Source organism: Artibeus jamaicensis, unplaced genomic scaffold (assembly GCF_021234435.1).
Source record: "Artibeus jamaicensis isolate MK-2021 breed Jamaican fruit bat unplaced genomic scaffold, CSHL_Jam_final contig_797, whole genome shotgun sequence".
Taxonomy (NCBI): Eukaryota; Metazoa; Chordata; class Mammalia; order Chiroptera; family Phyllostomidae; genus Artibeus; species Artibeus jamaicensis.
Genome location: NW_026521977.1, coordinates 23,451,743 through 23,472,995, shown reverse-complemented (window position 1 = coordinate 23,472,995; position 21,253 = coordinate 23,451,743).

Below are 21,253 nucleotides of genomic sequence, written 5' to 3'. Positions count from 1 at the left end.
AGATCATGAGCACAGGAGCTGCGTGTAGTCATTACCACACAGCCAACTCCTGGAAGTGTTCCTACCACATATTAACTTCTTAACATTATCTATGGAGTTCATTAAGTAGATTATTAAGGAACCATGACAGAAAAGAGATTATTGAAGAAGAATATTTACTTTAGAACAGAGGAGATTAAATATGTATATGATAGACATTTTCAAGTAATTAAAAAATGATATGTAGAAAAATTAGATTTCTTGTATGTAACTCCAGTCAGGATAGCAAAAATAGCTAACTTTTTTCCAAAATAAAAACAAAAGTATATTTCTAATTTTTTTCTAAAATCAGAAAAGAATAAAAATATCTAAAAAGAGCTTTTTGACAATGGAAGTGTCTTCTGAGTCTTAGGATATTTTACTTTTAAAGAGAAAGTAGATTTCAGTCTAACAGAGAGGTTGGAGAGGAAGTTCATACATAAAATCGATTTGACTAAATAAATTCTACTAAGTATATTTTCAAAGCTAAGATTGTTTAAAGCCATGAAAAGAAACTTTAAGGATAAATGCTAATTTAACTACTCTTTTACAAGCAAGAAATATTTCAGTATTAGACCAAATGGATGAATTCAAATGGTGAACTTTTTGCAATTAATCAGCTAAGAGAGAACATACCTTGGGTAGTAAATATTTCTGGTTACTGGAAAATACTATACTTGTAATATTTCCCCCTGCATTTTCTTATGGATGATACTGAGTTGCATGAATCCTGGCCTAATCTGATGTGTTTATTACAAAATGGAATGATTTGCATGTGCTCTCATTCTCTTTTTTGTCAGATAGATAACACCATCTTTGAGCAGATTAGACTAAAACTGGGATTCAGAAATTTATATATGAACTTATAAAAATGCTAAAAACTGAGTCTCAATGCTTGCAATAAACACTTCTGCATTGGGGATATCTTTAGGCTGGGCAGTACTTGCAGTGAATGAAGTAATGAGCAATCTTGAAGAATTAACACTTATTTTAACATTTAAACTCCAGATCCATGGAATGAACTTTCAGGAAATAATGTCTCACTAATCATTCCAGTGTTGACATGGCATCCGAAAGTCCCCTCAAAGACATTTCATTCAGAGGCTAACTTGTTTTTAACTCTTATTTTACTCATTGGCTTATAAGAAATTTTGTCATGGTCTTTAATTTAGTGCTGATTGGATATACATACACTAAATATAACAAGGTATAATGCATATGGCAAGAGGAGCCAAAGTCTGGGGAAAGGCAGTGGAAGTGAATTATTAAATCGTCAATTTTGAAATCTAGGGTCTCTTTGCCTATGGCTGGCTACCAGGCTCCCAGTGCCCGCCTGCAAGGACCACGCAGATACTCTGCAATCACCATATGCTCAATGATATTCTGCAATTTCATAATCTGTTCTACATCTCTTTAGCTCTTTGCATTTGCCCCAGAGAATGAGTTTAAAATTGCACCTGCACGGTTTGATGTTTATAAAAATGGCAATTATGATGATGTACCATTAAAGTAAAACTTTGCTGGATAGAAATTAAAGAGTGAAAACAATGATCTGCTAAAAACTATTATTTTGTCAGGCATTTTATTCATCAAAATTGCAATTAATTTCTTCCTCTCTGTTGTCATTGTAGTCGAAACAAAGACCAGTAATCTCACATCTGGTTACAGATTTAAAAGGAGAACACTTTCTTCTTTCACAAAGCTCTGTAAGTATTGTGTTTACACTGTTAGAAAGAGATAGTTAAAATTCTCTAGTGTTCCATGTTTTATATTTATTGTGATTGAGGCTCTGGAAAATTTGCAATCCAAGTATGGAAGCAGTGTTTGATTAAAAATAAATGTCTTAAAACAGCCTCCTCTGCTTTTCAGTTGCTTTGAAATGCCTGCTATATTAAGATTAAAAAATAATGCCAGAGTATTGTTAGCACTCACTTTACATTTTATATGAAGTAATGGCTATTTTTTGTACATAAATAAAATCCGGAGTTTGCAAGGTTAGCACTTAGCTTGTCATCTTGCTGGCAACCCAGCACTTCATTATGAATGAATCACCTTACTATGTAAATTCTTTCCTGTTCTCCTTCCTTTACCATTTGCTTTTCTCATTCATTTTCTCTCCCATCTCTTCCTCTAGCCACTACCCTAATGTCAGTACACAAAGAACAAGGATTTACATAGGATCCTTCATCTCAAATAGTTAATTAAGAGTTTGGTTTTATAGTCATGATGGCTCCTTGACTTTCTGTTTCTTCTCATTATTCTTCAACTAGGCAACTGTATTAGTGGATGATGGATGTCATAATAATGAAACCACGCATAGAGTAGCTTAAAATACAGACATTTCTTTTCCCACAATTCTGCAGGCTGGAACTTCAAGTCAAGGCATCACAGTTTTGGTTTCTGCTGAGACCTCTTTCCTTGGCTTGTACATGACTGTTTTCTCCTGATGTCTTCTCATGGTGATATCTCTGTGTGTATTTGTGTCCAAATGTCCTTGTCTTAGGAGCTGAACATGTGAATATTGAGGGACACATTTCAGCCTTTAAGAGCTATTTATATTTCCTAGTATTATTTCTCTTTGTTCTCAGCTTTAACTAGAGTTCCTTTCCTTCATCTCTCCATGCAAGAGTTCCTTGGTGTGTTGTTTTCATTGTTCCTCAAAGATGACTTACCATTAGAATGGGGATTGTAGAACTAATTCTATTATCAGTTTACATCACATTCAAATAATATGAACTGAATAATGTATTGAAGCACTTATTAAGTATGTTTTGTCTGCCAAGCCCTGTCTTAGGTACAGAAGACACAATAGTAAACAAGAGAGAAAGTGCTTCTACTGGTAAAAAACATACAGCCATTTGATGAAGAGACAAATACTAAAGAAAGAAATAAAAATAAAATTGGTCGATTGACAAAAGTTATGAAGGAATTCAATGGTGTTATATGAAAAATAACCTTGGTTAGAGAGGAGAATGTGAAAACTTTAAACAGTTGCTCAGAAAGACATTTCTGAGGAGTGATCTTTGTGCTAAAATATGAAAGATGAAAAGAAGCTAACCACACCATATATTGGGTAAAAGATTCACAAGAGGAAAGAGCAGCAAGAGCAAAAGTCTTGATGCTCTAAAGAGGCTGGCGTGTTCAAAGGACAGAAAGCAGGTCAGAGTGGCCGGAACACAGAAAGCAGAGTGATGGCCAAGGTGAAGTGGAAGAGAGGGGCAGCTCCGGATCCTGCAGGACCTTGTAATCTTGAGAAGCCTGCCTTTGATGAAAAGCCTCTATACTTTAGTTCCTACAACCAACTTTTAGATTCCTCATGATCTGATACTTTTGTCAGGATGGCTTCCCTGAGTCCTTTCAGATATTCACCATTGAAAAGCATTCCAAAACCAAACCAAAATTTAGTAACCCTTTTACTTTTGTATTGCTAATTAAAATTATGCCTTTAAGCTGACTGGCATCATTGTAGGATATTATTTTTGTGCTGTTTAGCTTTATCTGTCCATGTCACCCACAATATTCTTTATGTTTCTCTGTATGGTGCTAATTTTGAATGACTATGAGATGTCATTTCATAAATGAATTGAATAATGGTGATATTTACTAATTATTGACAATATACTAGCACATTCTTAAAAACCCAGAATCCAGAGTTGGACATGATATACTTCCCTTTTACAACAGCATTTAACAGAAGGCAACTAGACATAAAAATAAATTAACTTATGATGATGGGTATGATTGAAGATTCTAATTCTATACAGGAAATACCTAAACAAGCTAGGTGTTCAGAAGAAGGTTGAGATGCCTAAGTTTTTTTAAATAAAAATACTGTTAACTAGTTTGCCAACTAAGGAAGAGAAGGAAAAGTCTTGAGGTTAAAATAGAGTAGGCTACATAATGTACCTGAATCATTTTCTTTAGCTCACCGTATAATCAGAAATGCCATGTTTACAGTACATTATTACATTGGCTGTCATGGGTCAACCTCAATATGCTTCATGAAACTATGTGCTTATACCTTCACGATCTATGCCATTGTACATTAGAAGGCAGTTCTGTTACTCGTACTATAGATCAACTTGTCCAACAGAGACAGAATAACAGTGGTGTCAGCAAGGCTGGATTGTTTCTCTCAAGTAACAGTCATAAGGTGAGCATTTGAGGTCTAATGTGTAACATTGTAGTGTAGAAAAATGCACTTCTATATTGTGGCTTGGCCAGCTCTAGAGTCTTGTCTTCATCCATGTGGATCACCCTAGCCTATTGCCTACTATGCATGTTCACCAGCCAGTGCAGTGGGGGAGGTAATGAATGGGAAGAGCATGCCTCTTCTCTTTTAGGGTTGAAAACATCAGAAGTTGCTACTTCCACTCATTCTGTTTGCCAAATCTGAGTCATATAACTGGATTTAAGTATCAGAAAGCCCAGAGTCCTTATTCAGAATGGCCAAGTGCTAAATGAAATGGTGGAAGATGGAAATTGCAAAGGAGGAGAACTCTGTCACTGCAGCAAACTTTAAGTGTGTTGTAGAAGGTTGATTTTGAATCTTTCATATTGTGAGTATGGGCAAGTTATTAATAACTTGAGATCTTTGGGATTATCACTAAATTACATGTTATAATATAATTTAATTTTATGATTTCTCTCAGGACGGGGGAGAACATAACAGAGATTCTGTCTCTTGAAAAGCCCTTGGTAAATATTAGTTACTCTGATTATTCTAAATCAAAATATTAATGTTGACACCATGGAGCATATATATTCATATATTTATCCTTTCTAGTCTTGGACCCTGATAACCACTTTATTGGTATTAATGGTTCATTTTATGTACAAGAAAAGTCACTTTATCCCTTTGGGATTTTGTTTCTTCCTCTATAAAAAAAGCATTAATATTAGATTGTCAACAAATTCCCTTCTAATTAAAAAAATCAATTGTTGCATTATACACTTGTTTTAGAATTGTGTTTAATGACTAGTACAGTTTCTTGTCACCTGAGGAACTCATCATGGTGCTAATGCTTGAGTTCATTTGTTCTGTCAAGAGGGCTGTCAAGCTTCAACTACATGTTAAACATACAAGGTTTAATATAACAAAATAATCCCATAATTTTCTACTTTTCTGCTTCTACTACAGATAAAGTACATAGTCAATTATACTAGATGGTAATTTCTCTGTGTTTCCAAAAAGGGAAAAATTAATATTTTGCATTTTAGAGTAGTGGAAAAGAAAAGGTTTAAAGTCTAAACCTGAGATTTAATCCCTCAGATGTTACTTACCCTTTATATAAAATTGGGAAAGTTACTTTGTCTTTCTGAATATTAGCTTATTCAATTGAAATATAGATGTAAAAATCTTGCCTGCCTGATTTTCAGGTGCAAGGGAAATAATGTATGTAAGTGGTTGTAAATCATAGAGAACTGATGAAAAAGAGAAATACTTATTATCAGAAATTGCAATAAGTAGTCATTCTGTGATAATGTTGCTTTAGATTCCAAGGGGGGCTTCATGATACAAGCTGCCACATCTTCTATTTTGCCTTTTTCTTGAAAGATAGTAAGGACAGAGCTGCCTTAATGCTCTTGGATTTGAGCCTCTAAGTCTTGGGGTCTATTCTTTCCTCAGATCCAAGTGCTTTTCCCAAGTCAAAGAAAGTGTATAGCTGACTTAAATTTCATATGGCTGAAACCATTATATTTGTATTATTTTATTTTTTAAATCCTATGCCTTTGAATGATTCTATCAATTTACATCACAATTTTGTTTTCCAGATAATGTTAATACCTGCAAAGCCAGCTGGAATATAAAATACAGGTGAATGGATTATTTCACAGCACTATGGAAAAGTAAATATGTCCGTTGAAACTGAAAAAAAGCAAGTGGCAAGATACCATACACTTGAAATTAATTCATATGGAGTTAAATAAACAAATAAACAAATAATAATAATAATAAACAGACAGAAAGCTTTAGACTACATAATAAATTTGAAAAAAATCCCAATATCATGCTTATTCATTCAGCAAAAACAAATACCTGCCTGGCTATGAGCAAACAATAGGAAAAATGGGAAAAGCTTGTGAAGGATCATAAATACTATCTTGAACTTATATTTATTATAATGATTCTATTGGTCTTAAGTTATAGTTATTTTAAGGTAAATTTATATCTAAAATGTTAGTGAAGTAACCTCAAATCTACTTTTTATTCATTATGTGGCTTCAGTCTTATTATGTTTTTATTATTTTATTAGAATATGTTAATGCTAACTAAATCCATCAGTCATTCCACATGATATGCTTTAATTGTGCCAGTTAATTAGAGTCGAAGAAAAGGTTTCAGGGTTACAGGTGTCCAGCAATTGCTGGTATTAGTGATGACAGCAGCCACTGCAGAAATGGACAGAAATCAGGAAATAAGTCAGAAGATAAAGGGGAAGCTTGCTGTTTTTTTAAATGTTGTATACATTATTAGCTTATTGCTTCCCAGCTCCTTTAATACACCTCTGTAATACATATCTCAAACCTCAAGCAAGACTCTGTTCTCCAAATCCTGCCTCCCACCAAAAGGTAATATTTACATTTTCTTGGGGAAGGAAGAAAATAGATGAGCCAAAGGATAGAAAAAGGATACAATGAGAAGATAGACAAACAAATCTTTCATTTGCTTATACTATCCCCTCTTTTAATACCTGTAGTTTTAGAACAGCTAAACATTTAGTTCATAGCAAAATGTGGAGGAAAGTACAGATATTTCATATACCAACTGTCTACACACATGCATAGCCTCTCTATTAACAGCATCTTCTACCAGAATGGAATATTTGTTACAAATGATAAACCTACATTAGTACTTTATAATCACCCAAAGTCCATACTCTACACAGCAGTTTACTTTTGATGTATGTTTTATGGATTCAGACAAAAAAATATAATGACACATATTTATCATTATGGCATTATAGTATGTGTTTACTGCCTTCAAACTCTCTATGCCCTGCTTATTCTTCCTCTTATTGGAATTGTCTATCATAGTTTAGTCATTTTCAAAAAGCCACCCATTTATAAATTGTCTATCATAGTTTAGTCATTTTCAAAAAGTCATATAATTGGAATTGTTACCGAACAAGAGGAGGTCCGAGGGAGGGGCAATACAATATTTGGCCCACCTAGGGATGCCCAAAACTGCTGTACAACAGGGGCCCCTCCCAAAAACCAAAATACTAAAATCTACTGGGCCCTTCTTGTCCGCCGTAATTGGAAACACATCTCTTAATGCCAGAGATTTGTGAAAAGGAAACAAAATGTTTATTTAATGCTATTCAGGCCTAATGCCACCACTAAAAATATCAAAGTCCTTTATGTATACACCCCTACACCCCCACACAGCGCTCCCCTTCTCCCCACTGTCCCAATTCCGGGTACCGTAAATCTGAGAGGACACATCCCCTTTTTCAGGCCGCTGGCACCGTCAGCTGTGTCACCGTGCAGGCAGGATCTCGAGTTAATCCAAAGTACTGTGGGTACCCTCTGTCTGCACCCTGTATCAGAATCATATAGCTATTTCCGATCATCTCTTTCACTTAGTAATATTTTTATGGTTTCTCCATGTCCTTTTGTGTTTTGATCGTTCAGTTCTATTTAGAGCTTAATAATATTTCATTGTCTGGATGTTCCACAGTTTAATTATCCTTTCTCCTACTGAAGGGCATCTTGGTTGCTTCCAAGATTTGGCAAGTAAATAAAGCTGCTATACCCTTTGGTTATTTAGCTTTTTTGGTTGAATAGCAAAAGACACAATAGCTATATTATATGGTAAAACCATGCTTAGTTTCATAAAAAATATTGTCTAACTGTCTCCCAAGGAGGCTGCACTATTTTTCATTCCCACCAGCAATGAATTAAGATTTTCTATTTCTCCAAGCCCTTGTCAGCATTTGGCATTGTTCACATTTCAGATTTTGGCCATTCTAATATGTTTGTAATGGTATCTCATTGTTGCTTTAATTTGCATTTCTCTGACAACATATAACCATGGGGCATATGTTGATATGTTTTATTTCCAGTCTATCCGGTATATTCTTTTTGGTTGTGTGTCTCCAGAGGTCATTAGTTATTGTTTTTATATTGGATTTTTCATTTTATTTAGAGTTTTAAGTGTTCTTTGTCTTGGATGACAGTCTTTTATCAAATATGTCATTCTGTGCATATTTTCTCCAAGTCTGTAGCTTGTCTTCTCATTCTTTTGACATTGTCTTTTGAAGAGAAAAAGTTTTTAGTTTCAATGAAGCCTAGCTTATTGATTATTTCTTTCATGAAACATGCCTTTGATGTATCTGCAAGTTTATTGCCATACCCAAGGTCATCTAAGTTTTTTCTTATGCTATCTTTTGTAGTTTTATAGTTTTGCATTTTACATTTAGGTATGTGTTCTATATTGAGTTAAATTTTTGGAAGGGTATAAGATTTGTATTTAGAGTTTTTTTTCACATGTAGATTACTAGTTGTTCCAAAACAGTTTGTTTAAAAGTCATTCTCTGTTCTGTTGTATTGCCTGTGCTCCTTTGTCAAAGACCATTTGCCTATACTTATGTCTTATGTTACATCTATTTATGGGCACTCTATTTTGTTTATTGACATATCTCCCTCTTCTTTTGCCAATAACACACTGTCTTGACTACTGCAGCTTCATAGGAAGTCTTAAACTCAGGTAGTATTAGTCTCCTGACTTTGTCTTCTCTTTCAATATTGCATTGGCTCTTCTAGATCTTTCCTCTCTCTATATAAGCTTTAGTATAAGTTTGCTGATATGCACAGATGAATTTACTCAAATATTGATTAATATTACATTGAATCTATAGATCACATTGGGAGGAACTGATATTTTGAAAATATTGAGTCTGTTCTACCCATGAACATGGAATATTTCTCCATTTATTTAGTTTCTCTTTAAGTTCATTCATCAGAGTTTTATAGTTTTCCACATATAAATTTTGTGCATATTTTGTTGATTCACAACTAACAATTTCATTTTATTGATTCAATATAGGGTGTTTACTAGGCTTAGGCCTACTGAAATTGTCTCTTTCTTCTTGTGTGAGTTTTGGCAAAACACATCTTTCAGTGAATTGGTTCATTTTAACTCTTGGATTTAGAGTTTTTCATTTAACTCATTTATCATTGTTTAATGTCCATAAACCTGTAGTGATGTCTCCTCTTCTATTTCAGATTTTAGTAGATAGTGTTCTTTCTTTTTCTGGTAAGTTAGCTTGGTTAGAGACAAAACAATTTTACTAATCTTTTCAAAAAATCAGATCACGATTTTATTGGTTTTTCGCTACTGATTTCCTGGTTTTAATTTCATTGTTTTTTAGTCTGTTTTCTTCTGCTTACTTTGGATTTTATTTGCTCTTCAATTTCTAGTTTTCTAAGGTGGGAACTAAGATTATTAATTATAGATTTTTCTTTTTTACAACAAGTCCTCCTACCCCCCCAAAATGGAATTATCTTCTGCAGTGTGGGCCCCTTGTGCTACAGCCTTCCCCTGCTAGGTGAGTGTTTCAGGAACTCACCTGTGTCAGTGTGCTGGCTGGTGGTGTTGTGAGAGGCTTCAGTAAACATTTTTAAAAGACTCAGCTGTTTGCCCATTTCCTGATGGGTGATTTACAGTCACACCCGCGCACACTGCAATGTACTGAGTGTTCAGAAGTTTTGGACCAGAAAGGGCATGACCTGCATGCCCTTCCCTCCCTATTTACCTGATCTTTCTGGAATCAACTTTTTTTTTTTTGGACAAAACATTTTCTCAAAGATAAAGTTTTGCTGATATAGAAGAGGAAGAAAAACAAAAGCAGAAACAAAAATTGGCAGAAGCATTCAAAGGCATCAAAATCAATGAGATAACTGTTTTGAGTGCTAGAAAACTGTCTTGATCGATATTACATCAATTGGAGAGTCTTTCGAAGGTGACTGAAGGTTAAACAATAAAGAATAAATACACAATTATTTATAAAACTATTCTTTTTTGAGTTTTCCTTGTATGCATTTAGTGACATAAATCTTTCTTTAAGCACCACATCCCACAAAAATTTGAGTAGCTGTTTTCCTTTTCATTTAGTTCAAAGTATTTTAAAAGTTATCTTGAGACTAAATTTAAAAATACTTAGTTCAAATTATTTTTGAAATGATCTTGGACAAATCTTTTCTCTCTGTCTGTCTTTGAATTGTATTTTTTTCTTCATAGCTATACAGGATGCACAAGATAAAAAAAAAAGACTGCTATGAGTAGGTCATTAGTAATGAGGTAGTGAAGCATCTGCGGCATGGGGGTGTGGACTGTTCCGAGGTCCTATAATTTGGTCTCGGTCTTTTAGTGAGCCTATTTGTCTGGATTATGAACTTCATAATCATTTCTTAGTTGTTATTTTCACCCTTTGATGGGACAGGATAGATAGAGTAGGCTGGAGCTGGAAAGTTCCCTTCCTCCAGGTTAGTTAGATTCCGATAAAACCCTAGGAAATTAGGCTCCAGTTAATTAGTTTCTCCTGGTGGAAGGCCTTATTGAGAATACAACGCTGTGGTGGATTTCAAAATGGTTCCCTTTCTCCACCCAGTGCCAGAAGCAGGAGAGGATTTTTGTTTGGTGTTTACTTTGAGAACCTGGTCAAGTGCCTGGAAGTCAGCTCTCAGACTTGTCTACACTGAGGCTCAGGCAGTTCGTCAATTAGCATTTAATACATTTTCCTCCTCTGGCGCTGCTTCCTGGAGTAGTTTCATGCAGTGAGTCTCTGTTCAGGTAAGCCAGGATTCCCTGTATCTGTTTGTCTCTTCAGTCTGGGGAGCGATGTTTTACCCTATGTCTTCTCTTTTCTGAAGGATTTTAAATGAGTTGCTGATTTTTCAATCTCTTCAGTTTTTTGTTTCTTATTATTAGGGCAGAGTGGTGACTTCACTCTTTACATGTGAAATAACAAAAATTTCTAAATGGCAGATTTTTTAAATATATTTTATTGATTATGCTATTACAGTTGTCCCATTTTCCCCCTTCACTCGCCTCCACCCTGCACACCCTCTCCCACCCATATTCCCCCCTCTAGTTCATTGCCATGTGTCACACATGTAAGTTCTTTGGCTTCTACTTTCCCCATACTATTCTTACCCTCCCCCGTCTATTTTCTACCTACCGTCTACGCTACTTATTCTCTGTACCTTTTCCCCCTCTCTCCTCCTCCCACTCCCCTGTTACTAACCCTCCATGTGATCTTCATTTCTGTGGTTCTGTTCCTGTTCTATTGTTTGTTTTAGGTGTGGTTGTTAATAATTGAGAGTTTGCTGTCATTTTACTGTATTTTATCGTTGTTGTTGTTGGGGTTTTTTAGATGTAGAAGAAAGGAAATTTTGAGCATATAGAACTCTGAGCTTGGTAGATGTAACCCTTGCTGCAGAGTTAAATTCACATATTGAGTTTATAATTTGTTATTATTTCTGCTTTTCCACTTCCCTGGTGCTAACCGTTGACTAGGAGTCACCACCGACTAACTACAAAATTCTGAGTCAATCCTGTATCATTGTAAGAAGCTTAGGCCGGCTTTATAAGTAATGCATCACTTGTTAATACAGTTACTAGCGATTATAAAACTTTCAATTTCACTGACCTTGTAAATGTGGAAAAACTTTCGTGGAGAAGCACTAAGATAACTATTTGTTATTTTACTTATTTTTTAGCTCTATTCCTTTCTCTTCTCAGCTTCTATTATATTGGTTCTTAGATTGGACTATCAGTCTCTATAATCCAAATCTGCAAAATATGTTTTTATCAGAAGCAGAAGAGAGTCACTTAACATTTTATGTTCAATTTGGTTGAAATACTTTTGCAAACATCTTATTTGGATATTTATGAGGTAGTGTTTCCCAAAGAAGAAATTCTTTGTGTATCAATTAGAGTATCTTAACCTCTCTCTTCTTCCCCATTAGAATTAAAGGGATGACACATGTACATACAGAAGATTATTCTTCTTCAAAGCTCATTATCTCTCTCTTAATGCTTGGGAATTATGATCCTAATGGCTTTCTTGCTGCACTTAATGAATGATTTTTCATGCTCTACCTGTTTCTGTCCAGTTCTTTTTAAAAAAGAGGAAAGTATTTCAGGACAGCTGTAGATATACATGTAGTGATTCTCCATTAGTAGAGATTGGCAGTGTGAAGTACTCTAGTTTAAGAATATTATGCTTATCAGCCAAAGGGCACCACTCAAGCTAATGGAGTCTTCATTTCCTGTAATCACTATTCTACCCTTTGCGTATAAGTAAAGGACAAGTATCAAAGAACTACTTTAGAGAAAAAAAATGGTTAAGAAAAAATGACAATGGAATAATCTTTGCATGTATATTTGCGTAAGTAAGACTTTTGATATCCCCTCAATATTACTTCTCTTAATATAATTTTTTTCTGGTTCACAAGGATGTTTATGCTATTTAAGAAAATTTAACTTCAGAAGTAGACATTGTTTTTTCATGTAAACCAAAGTACACAAATAAAAAGGAATATAAATAAAACTTAAAAATTAGTATTTTTCTTTTTTTCTGTTTGAGATATAATTTTAAATTGTTATTATGAAATATGTTAAAATATTCTAAAGTCTTTTTATTAAAATATGTTCAAAAATAATTTTGTAATATTCTTTTTCTGTACAAGTTTTAAAAGTTGTAGCTTGGCTAGAGAGACTTTATCATCAAATGCTACTGGTAAAATTCTTCATGGGGTCAGCAAGAAAATTTGGTTTGATTTTTTTTGTTTATTGAGAGAAAATTATTAGCTATTATTTAGTTTTGGTGGGGTAGAACTTTATTCTAAAGCTTAATTTTTTAATACTTTGCCTCCTTTACCTTTTTATTTTTTCCCCGTGAAGTAGGAAATAGAAAGGTTCTAGGATCATAGAAGCAAAGTAAATTAGTAGAAGCTAGGATAAAGATCAAACTGAAGTCAGAAGGGATTGTCTTGTCAAATTTTGCAATGAACAGATGAGGCAAAAAAAATCTTAGAAACTTGGAATCACTTCCCTAATTTCCCCAAATATGCTTCCTGATTTCGAGTTCTTCATTGTGCCTACTTGCTCCAGGCTATCTGCAGATATAATTGTAAGAAAGAAAGTCACTCTTTCCAAATAAGTATATATGGGTATATGTATGAATTTATTCATTCATTTTTCTACCTTATGCTAAAAGTTCATCACCAGTTGCTAAAAATTGCTTGACATTTAATTATACACAAATAGAGTTCCAGAAGAGAAAAAAATTGAAAGTATTTGAAAAATATAAAAATAATTTATTCACATTCTGGGCATGGAAAATATATATGTAGGTACCAGAGTTTAGTTAAAAATATTATAAATTATACCTACATATTTGCTCCCTTAAAAAGTGTTCTATAATTATCATTTTAACCATGTTAATATTCAAGCATCTTTTTTATACTTTTTAAAATAAGGCCTTATAATATTTTCTAAAAGGGAAGGCTCAGGAAAATCTATAGTTGCATGTGGTTTCTAATTAAGTATATTCTTTTTAAATGAGACTGTGAAACTATTATGAATTGAGAAAATTACTCTCACTTATCAGTAGCTTTACTTAAATGGCAAGATTCCTAAAGAGAAAATCAAAGGAGGAAAAAACTAGCCTCAGAAAACATTGCCATATATTTTGTGTAAGAAATCATTTTTAATTGGATTTATTGGAGTGACAATGGTTCACAAAACCATACAGGTTTCCATTTTAAAGCTCAACAAAGTACATCATTTGTGCACTTTATCACGTGTGTGCCCAAAGCAAAGTCTCTTTCTGTCCCCATTTATCCCCCCTTTTCCCACCTCTACCTAACGTGGGTTAAGGGTAATTTTGCCTTATTATCTCTCAAACTCTGAGAGTGAATTAAATCCTAATGAATCACCTTCTATATATGGTAATTTGCAAATGATAACGTACAACTTTTATAACCAGTCTTTTGTGTAAGGGTTAATCTTATTTGTCTTTGTCTCAATTTTTACTTCAAGTATTTGCTTGAACTTAAACATGAGAGGGTATTTTGTGCTGTTTAGGTCCATAATCAGTTGTCACGTTATTTCATAAAGGAATTCTGATATAAAATGTACTGTACTAGAGAAGTCATTGGCTTTGCAGGAAGACAACTGTGAACATATAAGCAGGTAGGGATTTACTTCTTAGATTGGTCACTGCAGTGTGAACCAGGACAGCTGAGTGTCAAGGTCTGGCAGATAAATTCATGTGTCATTTGGACAATTAGTTGGAAGAAGACAGGCAACATTAAAATCGGCTCTTGTCCTCAATTTTGATAGAGTTCCCCAAATAAAATGTGCCTGCCTCATTAAAACATGAGCATCCAACAGTGCTCATGGGTAAAAGTCTGTGCAACAGGATTCCTTCTAACACACTGGTTTTACACTGATGACATGTACAATATACCTTTTGTTATGTTTTGTTATTGAATATCTGACGATATTCTTGGTTCATGAAGAAGTGGATTTGGCTTAGAGAAGTTTCATTGTGTTTCGCCCCAAGACGTGAATGGCAGCGTTGAAATGTGAAAGAATAGCTTTCTACAAAGCATATATTTAAAACATGAGGGGCCAGTGGTCATTATAGGTCTTTCAATAAAGTGGTCCCTATCCTTTTATTACTTTACATCCAAAGCACATGACAGACTTGAAAAGTCTTTTAAAATTCCCAGTTGCTAGAAGCCCTGAATGTTTTCTGAAGTATCAAAAGTATTTCCTCTTTGTTTTGCTTTTGTTCAAAGTCTGTTTTCTACTGATGGATGCATGAACACGTAGTGACTTAATCAAATTTCCTAGGATTGAGGAAGAAAAATATATCTCCTTCATATTTTGATCTTCTGTGAATAATATTTGACAAGTAAAAATAGTATGTAAATAATAGTTATTGGTAAATGTTTGGCTTTAACATTTCATATTTTTTGGTGATATAAATTGTCACAAAAAGAAATTCCATATTATATTTGTATGATCATGAAGAGAACAAAATAAAAAACAATAGTATTGTAGGGCTGGGGATAATATCAATATGAGATTTTACTATAACTTTAAATATTCTGTTTGCACACTTGCCTTCTTTTTGTTCTTCCAAATTGCCAAAGTTATTCCCCAAACCAAAGCCTTTAAGTAGGGTTTTCTCTCAACTTGGACTGGCCTTCCTCCAGATCCACATGTAAATAACTCCCTTGTGTCATTTCTTCACAACCTTCCTTGTTTACTCTATTTGAAATAGCCACCTAGCTACTTCTTTGTATTACTTTGTTATATACATTTCACAAAAGTTATTCCTATATTCTGTGACTCATAATGGTTTTTAAATCCCCTTGCTGTGGAATGTAATATGTAGGACAGGTACTTTTATTTGTTCAATACATTTTTATTAACTTTAACATTATTCTAAGCATGAGGAATATAGTATTAAAATGTCAGACATGTAAGTTCCAGTAAATACAAAAGCTATAAAATCAGGTAGAACTTAATTAGAGCAGATCTGGGTTAGATTATGATAAATGTAAGAGATGGGTTCAAGTTTTATAAACCTGTATCAAAGATGAGTCACTAAATGTATTTAATTTATATATTCAATAAAATAATTAGTTTTAATATTATCTATATATATGATACAGCAATGAATGAGAATATGAAAAGCGAAGCAGAATGAATGTTTTATAAAAATGAATAAATGAGGAGCTCCATAACATACCCAGTTAGTAATAGCTGCCCTAAACTACTTTACCTGCTGTACCAATGTGCTAATTAATAAGTGGCCTTCATTTGGTTGTAAGTTCTTGGGAACAGAACCGTGACGTCTCATCAAGATATTTGTAACATTTTCACAGCATTGGTACAAGCAAGCAACCAGTAAATGTTTCTTTACTGATTATGTTGTGAATGCATTTGGGTATGGATTGCTTTGTTCCTAAGTTTTGATTTATTTATTCAATCAACACACTGTTTATTTCATAATCATCAAGCAGTATTCTAGGCACTAAGATTTTATTATTATGCATGTTTCACCTCTGCCTTCTCTTCTCTGAGGTAGCATTAAAAAAAGCTACCACAGTAAGAGCCCTGCCCACCCTCCTCCTCCAAACAAACAAACAAAGTAAAAAAGTGAAATCGGTAACACTAATGGATGGGACGTCATTGTTTGAGCTTCACTTTTCTTTAATTTGAAAGCCTGCTATTCGATCAATGAAATTAATGATGGAGAAATTGAGAATCAATGAGAGGAAATGCATTCTTTGCCTTGTGTGTACTCAGGAATAGAATTCTCTGAAGCAGATGAGATCAAGTCAAATAATGTGGTTAGATATGAAAATAGAAGAGATAGCTCTTTCTTTATTCATAGTACTTACAGTTATCACTCTATTGATCAAACAAAGGGGAAATTCATCTCTCGCTGCTAGGCATTTTGATATGTTGATTGTTTGCAAAGATAAATGTGTGATATTTTGATCTTCTGTGAGATTGACTGTTGAGTGTGGGAACAGGCAGGCTGATATATGGAATTGATCCTCAGACTTCCAGAAAAGCTAGATAGAGATCACATACCTAAACTGAACCACTGTGGCCAGTAGAATGATCCAAATCCTATTATTTGGGACCTTCAAAAATAAGCAATGAAACAATTATTGAAATAGAAATGAATTGAAAGATAAAACTTGTTTTGATTGTACATTATTTTCTGTAGAATAACACTTTTTTAATAGAAAAACAGGAAAAATGTTTAATGAAGATTGGTTCTGTGCTAGATACATTTTAAAATGGGCTTGTCCTAGTGATTTCAGGAAATAATAGAGGAAAATGCTACTTGAGAGAAAACCATTTATTAGGAAATACCACATGCTCTCTATGTTGGTACATTATTTTAATATTCAAAATATTGCATGAAATTATTACATTTTTAAAGATCAAAATAACTAAAGAAAGGTGATTTGAATGAAACCAGCAAATAAACTGATGTTTCTTTGATAACTATGTTTATGTTTAAACTTCACAACATAAAAGATGAAATGGAAGCTCCTCCTAGATAAACAATACAGCTGTAATGTGACACAGTAAACGAGGGGAAAAGGTTCTGAGAATCTGTGGAATAAAATGACTATTTTCTTCTTATCTTCTATTTAGAAGCTGCCCTGGGCCATTACTGTACCACAAAGGAATTTAACTTGAACATTTCAAGTGTGCTTTTAATAAAAAAGCCTGTTTTCAAAAAGGAAATAATCATTTGAGAGTAAGATTTAATTTAAATATTATCCTGCAAACATTCTAATATTACTTGCTATAAACAGAATTCCACAAAAACATTCATTTACATTGCATCTCACTGCTCATTCGAGTGTCCTAAAGGCTTTCTGTAGAGCAGTTTCAGCCTCCAGAAACAGGAAACACTGTACATACAAGAGAGGAAGACATGTTTGGTAGCAAACAGACACACTGGGGCCTGTCCGGAAGGAGTCCAGCCATTGTTGATGTAATGAGAACAGTTTGAGCAACATCATGGAATGTGGAGGCCTAGGAAAGTGGACTGGATTGTTTGCGCATGTGTGAACATTGATGATTTCACTGTGCTAGTTAGTGGGAGCAGTAGACACCACTGAGTGAGCTTGTGTACTGTGTGGCTGTCACATTCAAAATGACTGAGTGGATAGAATAACAAATATGCATCAAGCTTGAACACTCCTCTGTGGAAACTGTTCAGATGATTCAGAAGGTCGCAGCAGCTCTGGGCAACTGGTGATTGGCAGCTTCATTAAAACAATGTCCCCGTTCATGCATCATGAGCAAAATAAAACTGTCTGGTGAAGAGATTTTTTGGCAAAACATGAAATTGCCCAGGTGACTCGGCTCCCTCTATAGCCTAGATCTGGCACCCTGGGACTTCTGTTTTTTTTTTCCAAAGCTAAAATCACCTTTGAAAGGGAAGAGATTTCAAACCACCAGTGAGATTCAGGAAAATATGATGGGGCAGCTGATGTCAATTGGGAGAACTGTGTGAGGTCCCAAGTTGCCTACTTTGAAGGAGACTGAGGAGGAATTGTTCTATGTACAATGTTTCTTGTATCTTCTTCCATAGATGTCTCTATTTTTCATAGTACATGGTTGGATATCATCTGGACTCACTTGGTACATATTGAATAGGAGAAGTATTTTAAGAGAGTTATCAAAAACCTATTTTCTTGTTTTAAGTTTATGCAACGAATAGGCACAATTTGTCAAATCCTCAAGAAAAATATCCAGACACAGGTAGTTATACAGAATTTATAGCTTGAATTCATTACTACAGCTATTTCAGATGTGTCTATTTATTCAGGCAACACATATTTATGGATCTTATTATAGGTACCATGCACTGTTTCGGGAAGTTTCTATCCTCATGAAACTTTCAGTCTAGTTGAAGAAACAGATTTTTTTTAAGTAATCACATCACCAACAATGAAAAGGTATGAACTGTGTTTAATTTTAAGAAAAATAAATAAAGTTCAAAGATGGCATGTAACAGGTAACCCCTAACCTGAGGGGTCTGAAAGAGCTTTCCTAAAAATGGGTTTTGAGTTGACAGGTGAAGAATTTGTATGGAAAGTGGGTATGGGAGAAAAATATGGGTAGTGCATTTAAGGCAGAATGAAAATAAACTCAGAGAAACTGAAATAGAAAGAAAAAATGTAAAAGGCCAGTGAAAATATAGGGTTTAGAGAGAGAAGCTATAACTGAGACTTCCCTTACTGCCAAAGCAACCTCCATATTTCAATCTCCTACAACATTTCATATTTATTTCTTGTTATGTAACATGAGTGTGGCACGCTGGCCGTGACTGTGTTGGATTCTAACTTAGTTCTCATGGGATCTTCTGGGATCACTCTGGGTTTGACTTGGTTCTACACAGCTTCCCATTTTGGGACATGAGAACTCTGGCTGTTCTCATGGACGGAAAATACACTCGACTTGACTTACATAATAACATGGTAAAAGGGAAGAGCAAATAGAAAAATGTGAGCAAATGATAGAGTCTTCCACTGGCTTCTTTGCAATTACAAGTATGTGTTTTCCTTCCTGTGATTGAAATACACCCATATCGTACTCAGGGCAGCCAGGAAGTTCAATCACATATCTGACTCAAAGTATAGAATTTCATGATCAATCTAAAGTTGGTGTTGAGTTCGAGACATCTGAGCTTAAAATACCCAACACACAGAAAAATTCAGGGGTGGAATGGGTACAACACTCTCTGAGAACATTTCATTTGGGAAGTGAAGAATGGCAATGGCTCTAATCATTTCTGAAATCATTCAGACAAATGCTTTAATGTCTCTTTACTCTACCATAGCACACTTCCCCTGCCAAAATACTTTGAGCTTCCTTTAAAAAAAGGAACTATTTGGTTCCAATCATTTCCATATGCCAATAGCAACATCAACAATTCCTTTCAGCTATATTCCCCTCTCTCAGTCTTAATAAAGGGCGCTTTGAACTTATTAGACTTCCATACAACCATATGCTTGATGTTTCTTTTGAGGCATTTTGTCTAACAATTAAGGTTTATTGGTGACCAACTTAATGCAACCAGACGTTAAGTTGGCCTTTGCCCAGAATCTGAGTTTTAATTGAAGAATCTTTTACAAAACGAATATAAGGAAAGTTGCTTCTTTTACACTAAAACCTTCTTCCCCATGGACTTTCTAGTTTTCTTTCTTTTTTCTTTCATCTCTGGTTATAAAAAGTCCCATTGATGTATTTAAGTATACTTAATAATAATGACAGTTTTGTCAAATATTTTATTACTGCAAATTCTGGACAGAATTTTTTATCCTCATAGCTTGTTACCTTCCACCTATCCTTAAATTCACTACACACACACACGTATTTATGTTATGAGAACCTCTACTTTTAGATTTATATATATTAGTTAACTTTTGCTAGGTTGTGTTGTATGATAATCTACCTAAGACTCTCAGTTGGTTACAAAATCATTTATTTCTAATTCATGTTATAGAAGAGTTACAAGTCAGCTATCATTTCCCTGAGCTCATCTGGGGTCTGCAGGGCTTTGCTGAGCTCATCTGGCCTCATCTGGGCTCTGTCAATGTCACGTGTCTTTTCATTCTGGAATACAGTGTAATGGGGATCACCTCGGATGAGCTGCTTATCTCAGGAAAGTTCTAGAGAAAGATAGTTTCTACCAAGCCATCCAATTATTTTTATATTTCTGCTCAGATGTAACAGATATGACAGACAAAAGCTGTAACATGACCAAACTAAAAATTAATGGGCAAAAGAACATGGCAACATTGTGGAGGGAACAAATAATTATGAACAAATAATATAATATAATCCAGAATGAACATGATCAGAATTTTAGGAAAGAACAAAGAATTTGAAATCATGTAAAACCTAATTTCAAGAATTGATTCTATTCTGTACAAGGTGTGGAATATTGTGAGATGCCATAATATTTATAAAACTTATTCATAATCTGTAAGGAAGAAATAAAAATTTATTCTCCTGGATATTTGGTAAGTTAAAAACTAGAAAAGACAAATACAATTTGGAGCATAATGATTTACACATAGTGGATGTTCAGCAAGTGTTAGGCGGGATTCATTTACTTGTTTATTCATAAAAGCAAAAACTGGAGTAACAAAAGGTTTACTCTTTTTATTTATAGCTAATTTAACAAAAAGAATCTTCAATAATTTACCTAAAAAATAGCCTACATGCAGGAAAACAGAAGGTTTCAAACAGAACTTGGGGTTTTGGAAACTGATTTTCAGCTAACATAGTAGATGGTTTCATTTCCTAGACTTAGTGATAGGCCTGTAATTAGGAAAAATTTACTTTACATATTTATAAATTCTGCAGGAAGATGTGGTGATTAATCTGAGGGACATAACATTTAGTCTCTTAAATGCACCTTAAATACCTTATAAATTGATGATATTCTCAAAAGGCTAGCAAAAATAATGTCAAATTAATTAAATTTAGAAAGAATGTTTTATATCTGGAGCCTCGATTCTAGTGAAATAGTAATTTATGTCATTATTCTTACTTTGACTTTAATGATCTTTTCGAAATCTCAGATTTTTAAATTCTAAGTTGAATTTCAAACTTTCTAAATATTACAGATTAAAATGAAACTTTATAGTGTTCACTTATGTACAA